Below are 10,470 nucleotides of genomic sequence, written 5' to 3' on the forward strand. Positions count from 1 at the left end.
GTCCCACTCACCCATCACCCCCTGTGCTCGCTGCCCCGTGTCCCAACTCGCACCCAGTCCCACTCACCCATCACCCCCTGTGCTCGCTGACCTACACTGGCTCTCGGTTAAACAACGCCTCGATTTCAAAATTCTTATCCTTGTTTTCAAATCCCTCCATGGCCTCACCCCTCCCTAGCTCTGTAATCTCCTCCAGTCCCACAACTCCCCCCCCCCATCCCCCGAGATGTCTGCGCTCCTCAAATTCTGCTCTCTTGAGCATCCCTGATTATAATCGCTCCACCATCAATGGCCATGCCTCCTGTTGCCTGGGCCCCAAGCTCTGGAACTCCCTGCCTGAACCTCTCTTTCCTCCTTTAAGACGCTGCTTAAAACCTACCTCTTTAAACAAGCTTTTGGTATTCTTCCTTAATTTCTTCTTTTGTGGCTCGGTGTCAAATTTATCCGTTTTGTCTTAGAACACTCCTGTGAAGCGCCTTGGGACATTTTACTAAGTTAAAGGCGCTATATAATTAAAAGTTGTTGTTGTTGTTGTTGTGGTTCAAACTTGTTTCTCTGCCCTGGATTACAATTGCTAGTGTTCACAAAGTGGGCACAACTGCGATATGTGTGCACTAGGTCCGTGCAGCAGAGCTGGTCTCCAGTCGTCCTGGTTAACCCTCGCCACTGGACCAAGACTCTGTCAAGCCCGTGTGGTGGCTGGTGTGCAACGGTCACCCCGCGTTAAAGAAATCCACACACAGGCATCTTCCACCCTTCAGGATGTAGTTCGGGATACGGAATATTAGGTCCTTCATTGAAACACCTGTGGACTCATCCCTTTTTGGTGTGGAAGCAAGTCACCCTCGATACGAGGGACTGCCTATGATGAGGATGATCATGACAACAACCTTTGGTGGTAACTTCTCAAAGAGCGTTTCTAAATTCACACCAAACCATCGGCCAGAAATAGCCTCACGGACAAGTGCTTGAGGTCAGATACAAACAGTTCCAGCAAGTGATGGTTACACAAACAGGCTTGTGCACTGAACAATACGGAATCATTCTAAACACTGCACGTTCGATAGGATCTCAATCATACGTGGTGTCATTTTCATTCATTAACAACCTGCGTTTATATAGCGCCTTCAATGTAGTGAAACGTCCCGAGGTGCTTCACAGGTGTGTTATGAGACGAAAAATTCGACAGGAGAAATCTAGGCAGGTGACCAAAAGCTTGGTCAAAGAGGTAGGTTTTAAGGAGCATCTTAAAAGGAGAAGAGAGAGGTAGAGAGGTTTAGGGAGGGAGTTCCAGAGCTTGGGGCCTAAGCAACAGAAGGCACAGCCACCGATGGTTGAGCGATTATAATCAGGGATGCTCAGGAGGGCAGAATTAGAGGAATGCAGACATCTCAGGGGATTGTGGGGCTGGGGGAGATTACAGAGATAGGGAGGGGCGAGGGCCATGGAGGGATTTGAAAACAAGGATGAGAATTTTGAAATCGAGGCATTGCTTAACCGGGAGCCAATGTAGGGCAGCGAACACAGGGGGTGATGGGTGAGCGGGACTTGGTGCGAGTTAGGACACGGGGCAGCGAGCACAGGGGGTGATGGGTGAGCGGGTCTTGGTGCGAGTTAGGACACGGGGCAGCGAGCACAGGGGGTGATGGGTGAGCGGGTCTTGGTGCGAGTTAGGACATGGGCTGCCGAGTTGTGGATCACCTCTAGTTTATGTAGCGTAGGATGTGAGAGGCCAGCCAGGAGAGCGTTGGAATAGTCAAGTCTAGCAGTAATAAAGGCATGGATGAGGGCTTCAGCAGCGGATGAGCTGAGGCGAGGGGGGAGACGGGCGATGTTATGGAGGCGAAAATAGGCGGTTTTAGTTATGCTGTGGATATGTTGCTAAAAGCTGATTTCAGGGTCACATTACACCAAGGTTTATCAATCAACTAGAAACACGGGTGATAGACGGTTTATCAATTAGATTCCAGTCTGTAACTCGCTCCCGGGTATCCGTTAAATTCAACAGGGCAAGTTACAGAGAATCTCGGGGTCAAAGCCCCTCTTGAAAACTGAATTCACACAGCACATCAGCTGTGGCTCAGTGGTCAGCACACGCGCCTCAGATTCAGAAGGTTGTGGGTTTGAGTCCCACTCCAGAGACTTGAGCACAAAAAGTTATCCAGGCTGACACTCCCAGTGCAGTGCTGAGGGAGTGCTGCACTGTCGGAGGTGCCGTCTTTCAGATGAGACATTATACCGAGGCCCCGTCTGCCCTCTCAGGTGACGTAAAAGATCCCATGGCACTGTTTCGAAGAGGAGCAGGGGAATTATCCTCGGTGTCCTGGATCAATATTTATTCCTCAATCAACATAACAAAAAAAACAGATGATCTGGGTCATTATCGCATTGCTGTTTGTGGGAGCTTGCTGTGCGCAAATTGGCTGCCACGTTTCCTACGTTACAACTGTGACTACACTCCAAAAGTACTTCATTGGCTGTAAAGTGCTTTGGGACGTGAAAGGCGCTATAGAAATCCAAGTCTTTCTTTCTTTCTCACCATCCTCTAGCCTATTTCACTTTAACATTGTTTAAACTGAGAGCAGCAATAGATTGGGGGGAAATAACTGAGCCCGGCAGCGGAGCAGAGGTGAACCAACACAGCCCCGAGGTGGTCCAATCGAGCGACTCCATCAGCGCTGAGCTCTCTGAGACACGACGTGTCATCAGTATCAAAACATTAAATGTTCCACATTGATACCAACCCTGCCAGGAAGTTAATGCAGAGGAGGCTAACATTTATCAGAATTTACTGATGGTTGGACCTTAGGAGGAAATGTCAATTGATGACATTCAAGAACGCACCTGTGTATTTGCTCAAAAGTGAAGTCACCCCGACTGAGATGGAGGAGAGCTCCACAGGCCCCGAGCAAACACGTTGTCTCGTGTACAGGGGCTGTCTAATCTCCATCTCTGCATGTGGAGGTTCACACACACCCACACACGTACACACACACTCACAGACTCTCACACAACCAGAGACAGACTCTCACACACACAGAGACAGACTCTCACACAACCAGAGACAGACTCTCACACACACAGAGACAGACTCTCACACAACCAGAGACAGACTCTCACACAACCAGAGACAGACTCTCACACACACAGAGACAGACTCTCACACACACAGAGACAGACTCTCACACAACCAGAGACAGACTCTCACACAACCAAAGACAGACTCTCACACACACAGAGACAGACTCTCACACAACCAAAGACAGACTCTCACACACACACAGAGACAGACTCTCACACAACCAGAGACAGACTCTCACACAACCAGAGACAGACTCTCACACACACAGAGACAGACTCTCACACAACCAGAGACAGACTCTCACACAACCAAAGACAGACTCTCACACACACAGAGACAGACTCTCACACAACCAAAGACAGACTCTCACACACACACAGAGACAGACTCTCACACAACCAGAGACAGAATCTCACACAACCAGAGACAGACTCTCACAAACACAGAGACAGACTCTCACACACAGAGACAGACTCTCACACACACAGAGACAGACTCTCACACACAGAGACAGACTCTCACACACACACACTCACAGACTCTCACAAACACAGAGACAGACTCTCACACACAGAGACAGACTCTCACACACAGAGACAGACTCTCACACACACAGAGACAGACTCTCACACACACAGAGACAGACTCTCACACACACACACTCACAGACTCTCACAAGAGCCTCGACATTGCTGAAAGTTCAGACATAACTTACCCCTACGTTGTCGGAGGGCTTTTCATCTGTCAGATTTGAGCACCTTTGGTTGATGGACGAGAGCTTTTTTATTTTAATGACAGGAAAGGGCTGATACGCCACGTGACCACCGGGTGTCCGTTCTGTTGAAATAAAGCGAGAGGAAGCTTGTGGTTCATTGAGCAGTGTTTTTTTTTTCCTAATTTGCATCGCAACCTTCGGCAGAAGCTGGCGAGAAGGCAAACAAACAGCTTGTCACTGGAAAGCGCAGCATGGCTTCCTGGGCTCTCGAGCTGTCACCTTCAGCATTTCCGAACAGCGCGCCCCCCCCCCCCCTACCCCCCACCGCGGATTACCGGCGACTCGTGGCACCACAGCCATCGCCAGGGTCAGCCGCCGGGGGCACCTGAGCCAAGCCCTCCGCACCCCCTTCGCTCTCGGTCCGTGCACTTTAACCTGACCTTTTAAGTTCACATTCACTTCTGAAACGGCTTCTTCGCACAGGAAACAAATATCTCTCCCGTCCAAAAGTTAGCTTCCACCCATGTTCGCGCTTGGACAGGCGCCTCTCAGCTCCCTCATTGTCTCAATGAGCGAAGGGACAGAAAGAACATGCATTTCTATAGCGCCTTCACACAACCTCAGGACCCCCCAAAGCACTTTACAGCCAATGAAGTACTTTTTGGAGTGTAGTCACTGTTGTACTGTGGGAAACACAGCAGCCAATTTGCGCACAGCAAGCTCCCACAAGTAGCAATGTGATAATGACCAGATCATCTATTTTATAATGATGTTGATTGTGAGATAAATATTGGCCAGGTCACCATGGAGAACTGCCCTGCTCATCTTTGAAATACGTCCATCTGAGAGCACAGACGGGGCCTCGGTTTAGCGTCTCATCCAAAAGATGGCACCTCCGACAGTGCTGCATTCCCTGGGAGTGTCAGCCTAGATTTTATGCTCAAGTCCCTGGAGTGGGACTTGAACCCACAACCTTCTGACTCAGAGGTGAGAGTGCTGTCCACTGAGCCACAGCTGGCATCTGTATTATTGGTGTAAAGGAGTGGAAATTCAACTCCAAAGTGTTTACATGAGTTTATTTTTTTAATTTAGAATTACGGTTTGAGTATTGAAGTTAATTGGCTTCAATGGTTTCTTTTCTGGAGTATTTGCGTTTGCTCCTGTTAGTCAGCGAAGGAGCGAAAATCAACCGAAACTGGTCCTCCCTGGGGAGAAAGGCAATTCCTCTATCAGCAATCTGAGGATTTGAGAGGGGAAGAGAGCGTGCCATCTATCTGAAGGAATTAGCTCCCCAGCGGAGCCGAGTTTAGTTTTATTGGTTGTGCCCGATACTCCAGCGTAACGCAGAATGAGCGTTTCCTCCCAGTTGCGATCAGTTAAGGAATGGTTTTGTGGTCGAATACATTTAAGAGGAACTGGTCAGACTGGTGTGTGGACAGTAATACATAGAAACGGCCCATGACTGCGCCTGGCTTTTGAAGAAGCACCGGGTGCGTTTCTCATCGTTCCATCTTCGCTTCCGACAAATCTTGGCGAGAAAGCGAGTTTCACAACCTTGGACTTGCCCTGGAGCACAGCACGCGATCTCAGTCGGGTCTCCTGACCCTCAGCGCACCGAGACTGAAAGTCCATCAGCTGCCGTCTGTTATGCATGTAATAACTCGATAGACTGAATACTATAAACTAACACAGGCACAAACCTGGCTCTGCTTTATTCGGGCCCAAAGTGATTGCATTACATGATGGCTTGCCTTTTATACCAGGGCCCCGCGCACGTGCGCACAGCCCAATGACCTCCGACAGTGGCGCCATCTGGTGGCTAGTAACCCCAAGCATACATACATGACAATGTCATACTGCGCTGGCCACTGACCAGGGCCGGATTCAGGGCCTGGGGCAAACTGATCCAAATGGGCCGGTAGTTATCTTTGTCATCTTCATTACATTACATACATGATTCTGATTCTGAGTATGAAAACTTAGACCAGTATATTCAACAATGAAAGCATATATTCTGTATCAAGTAGGTATATATTCTGGTTCTGGTAACATTGCAATAATAGATTCCTAAACATACATGCAAATTTCTCTTAATAACATAGAAACATAGAAAATAGGTGTATGAGTAGGCCATTCAGCCCTTCTAGCCTGCACCACCATTCAATAAGATCATGGCTGATCATGCAACTTTCGTACCCCACTCCTGCTTTCTCTCCACACCCCCTAATCCCTTTAGCCGTAAGGGCCACATCTAACTCCCTTTTGAATATATCGAACGAACTGGCCTCAACAACTTTCTGTGGTAGAGAATTCCACAGGTTCACAATTCTCTGAGTGAAGAAGTTTCTCCTCATCTCGGTCCTAAATGGCTTACCCCTTATCCTTAGACTGTGACCCCTGGTTCTGGACTTCCCCAACATCGGGATAGAAACAAAAGAGCCAGAAATTGTCAAAACCCGGGATTGCACCAGGGACCTTTAGATCTTCAATCTAACGCTCTCCCAACTGAGCTACTTTGCCCCACAGTATGTGACATAAAACAGGCTTGTACATATTCTGTTCTGTATATTGGTACATTAGTGTATATAGGTACTTCTGTATATCGGTATAAACAAGTGAATCTATTTTCCTCGGTCTTGTTTTCCCTCTCTTATTGTCTATTCTATTCAGCCTATTTGGGAGGCCTTATATTTTATTTCCTACACTTATTTGGTGGACCTGGCAGCCCCATCTGCCCCGTGGTTAATCCGCCCCACGGCTGAGACCCATTCTGGTCCCCGATAATCCTGCTCGCTGACCTACATTGTCCGGCAACGCCTCGATTTTAAAATTCTCATCCTTGTTTTCAAATCGCCCCACGGCCTTGCCCCTCCCTATCTCCGTAATCTCCTCCAGCCCCACAACTCCGCCCCCCCCCTCCGAGATCTCTGCGCTCCTCCAATTCTGGCCTCTTGCACATCCCCAATTTTCATCGCCCCACCATGGGTGGCCGTGTCTCCTGTTGCCGAGACCCCACGCTCTGGAATTCCCTGCCTAAACCTCTCTGCCTCTCCCTCCTTCTTTTTAAAACCGACCTCTTTGACCAAGCTTGTGGTCACCTGTCCTAATATCTCATGTCAAATTTCGTCTGATAAAATTCCTGTGAAGCACCGTGGGACATTTTACTACATTGAAGGCGCTATATAAATGCAAGTTTTTGTTGTTGTTGTTATAGGTCGTAGCTTCAGGTTGGAACTGGTTGACCAAGCCCTGGATGTCAGGAGGCAGTGCCGCTTAGCACAGTGCAAAAGCAATGTTGCACTAACCATCTCGAGCACCACTTGGTTTGGAGCAGTAGAATTTGCTGTGGCAGGTTGAACAGGGTTAGATTTCTGTCAATTCAGTATACTGTATCCGCTGCTCACGATGTGGTCCCCTCTACATCGGGGCGACCAAACGCAGATTGGGTGACCGCTTTGCGGAACACCTCTGTTCAGTCCATAAGCGTGACCCTGAGCTTCTGGTGGCCTGTCACTTTAATTCCCCGCTCCACTCCCACTCTGACCTCTCCGTCCTCGGCCTCTTACACTGTTCCAATGCAGCTCAACGCAAGCTCGAGGAACAGCACCTCATCTTTCGTTTAGGCATTTTACAGCCTTCTGGACTCAACATCGAGTTCAACAATTTCAGAGCAGAACCTCTGCCCCCATTTTGTTAAATGGCAGCTGTTGTTGATTCTGCCATTCCCATTTACACCTCCTGTGGACCCATCTTCTGTTTCTTTACTTGCCCCATCACCATCTCCTTTTGCCTTGCAGCATTGTCCCTTTTGTCGTTTAATCTCTCCTGCCTCCACCCCATCACAGACCTCCCCTTGTGTTCCTTCCTCCTCTCCCCTCTTTCCCTGCCCCTGCCCTCGCTTAAAAACCTCTCACATCTCTTCATTTTTTCCAGTTCTGATGAAGGGTCATCGATCTGAAACGTTAACTCTGTATCTCTCCCACAGAATCGTAGAATGGCTACGGCATGGTGGGAGGCCATTCGGCCCATCGAGCCCGTGCCGAATTAGAAACATCTCACTTACATTAAACACCAAAAGACCCAACTGGAGATTTCTATCCTGTTGTGTATGTATAAAATAAGATATACCCTGTACACTCAATGTACAGTTACATAAGACCACTGGATGTATCTTCACACTGTATACACTACGCTGGTACCACCAGAGGGTGCAACTGGTGGAGACCTAGGGGTCACCTGCACACTGCAGGTAACCAGGTATAAAAGGGAGCTCACCTTACTGTAGCCTCATTCAGGAGCTGCAATAAATGGACTAAGGCCACAACAGTTCAAGTACAATACCTTACCTCGTGGAGTCATTACCAGAGTGCTTACAGGCACAATATATCCAATCAACGAAAAGAAAATAAGCCCAAAATTCAACTCAAAGCTAGAAACATTACAGATTCTGAGGGGGATTGACAGGATAGATGCTGAGAGGCCGGAGTGTCTGAAACCAGGGGGCACAGTCTCAGGATAAGGGGTCGGCCATTTCAGACAGAGATGAGGAGGAATTTCTTTACTTAGAGGTTTGTAAATCTTTGCCCCAGAGAGCTGTGGATGCCGAGTCTCTGAATTTATTCAAGGCAGCGATCGCTAGATTTTTGGAGTCTCGGGTCTAGCATCCCCACAGATGTTGCCCGACCTGCTGAATGTTTCCGGAACTTTCCACTTTTATTTGAGAGTTCACGGTACCTGGTGCTTACACAGGTGGGCGTGGCAGTAGGGGGTGTCACAACTGGCCAGACCTGGGCTCGGGAGTCTGGATGGGTCGGTGGGGCGGGGAATATCAGCAGCCCTGTACTAGCCCGCACCAAGTCCCGATCGCCCATCACCCCTGCGCTTTCTGACCTACATTGGCTCCCAGTTAAACAACGCCTCGATTTCAAAATTCTCATCCTTGTTTACAAATCACTCCATGGACTTGCCCCTCCCTATCTCTGTAATCTTCTTCAGCCTCACAATCCCACAAGATGTCTACGCTCCTCAAATTCTGCCCTCTTGAACATCCCTCATTATAACTGCTCAACCATCGGTGGCCGTGCCTTCAGTTTGGACCCTAAGCTCTGGAACTCCCTCCCTAAACCTCTACACCTCTAAATCTCTACCACTCTTTCCTCCTTTAAGACGCTCGATAAAACCTACCTCTTTAAACAAGCTTTTGGTCATCTGCCTTAATTTCTTCTGTGGCTCGGTGTCAAATGTATCTGTTTGTCTGTAACACTGTTGTGAAGCACCTTGGGACGTTTTACTACGTTAAAGGCGCAATATAAATAAAAGTTATTGTTATTATATCAGCTCTTCATCGCCATCCATTGGTCCCACTGGAATATGCATGTGTGCACAATTCAGGTGAGAATACGATGCCTCGCCATCAAATAGCTGGCTGACAATCAGTAGCTTGACAGGGCACAGACAATAGCTAGCTGGGCCCATGGGCCCATGGGCCATACCGCAGGAAGGAGTTGGTGTCAGCCGTGACTCAGTGAGTAGCGCTCTCGCCTCGAAGGCAGAAGGTCGTGGGTTCAAGTCCAACTCCAGAGACCCGAGCTCATAAATCCAGGCTGACACTCCCAGTGCAGTGCTGAGGGAGTGTTGCACTGTCGGAGGTGCTGCCTTTCGGATGAGACGTTAAACCGGGGCCCCGTCTGCCCTCTCAGGTGATGTAAAAGATCCCACGGCACTATTTCGAAGAAGAGCAGGGGAGTTATCCCCGGTGTCCTGGGCCGATATTTATCCCTCAATCAACATCACTGTAACAGATTATCTGGTCATTGTCACATTGCTGTGTGTGGGAGCTTGCTGTGTGCAAATTGGCTGCCGCGTTTCATACATTACAACAGTGACTACACTTCAAAAAGTACTTCATTGGCTGTAAAGCGCTTTGTGATGTCCTGAGGTTGGGAAAGGTGCTATATAAATGCAAGTTTTTTCTTTCTTTAAAGGAGAGGAAGGGAGAAAACTGAAAGGAAAAATAAAAAAGAGGAAGCAGAGAAACATCACCAAACAGAATATTGCACCAATGAGACAGAGGAAGAAGTTTCAAGTTGATTTGACACAGTGCAATGAATTAGAGCAATAAGCTGAATGGTGCAAAGAGTTTTTTGCCCTGCAAAGTCAGTGATTGGGTAGCTGCAAGTTGTACCATTCAGTGCCACCTTACCCTCGACCCTGCACCCAAACGGTGCCAGTGCGGGTCAGCTCTCGGCCATCACCGCGTTGCTGGGGCCAAGGCGATTGACGGCCGCAGTTTGAGGAAGTCTTGGGGAGGTGCAGAGAAGCTTGGGTCTTCTCCGGGGCCCAGTGCGATTGCAGAAAACACAAACACCACTTCCTGTCAAACCTGTGCAGTGTGCGAGGCACTGTCGGCAGAGTAACTTTCACCCCGTGCGCCCTGCTTCAGAGCCTCAACAGATTATGTAGCCGCGATTTAAGAAATGTCCCTTTTCCATTCTGTTCCCCACCCCACCGGTTTTTTTTCTCTCTCATCTCCTGAAGTTGCTGACTCCCACTCGGATTAGTTCCATGGGCTGGTCCTCAGATAGACTTGCATTTGTATAGTGCCTTTCATGACCTCAGGACGTCCCAAAGCGCTTTACAGCCAATGAAGTACTTTTTGAGGTGCAGTCACTGT

General features: G+C 48.8%; 1 non-coding gene across 1 annotated transcript; it reads right to left on the reverse strand.

Moving 5' to 3' along the window:
* Positions 1 to 6,244: 6,244 nt before the first annotated feature.
* Positions 6,245 to 6,317, reverse strand: trnaf-gaa (transfer RNA phenylalanine (anticodon GAA)). Its single transcript has one exon. It is a non-coding gene; the product is annotated as a tRNA-Phe (tRNA).
* Between the last annotated feature and the right edge of the window lie 4,153 nt (positions 6,318 to 10,470).

This window comes from Pristiophorus japonicus, chromosome 18 (assembly GCF_044704955.1).
Source record: "Pristiophorus japonicus isolate sPriJap1 chromosome 18, sPriJap1.hap1, whole genome shotgun sequence".
NCBI lineage: Eukaryota > Metazoa > Chordata > Chondrichthyes > Pristiophoridae > Pristiophorus > Pristiophorus japonicus.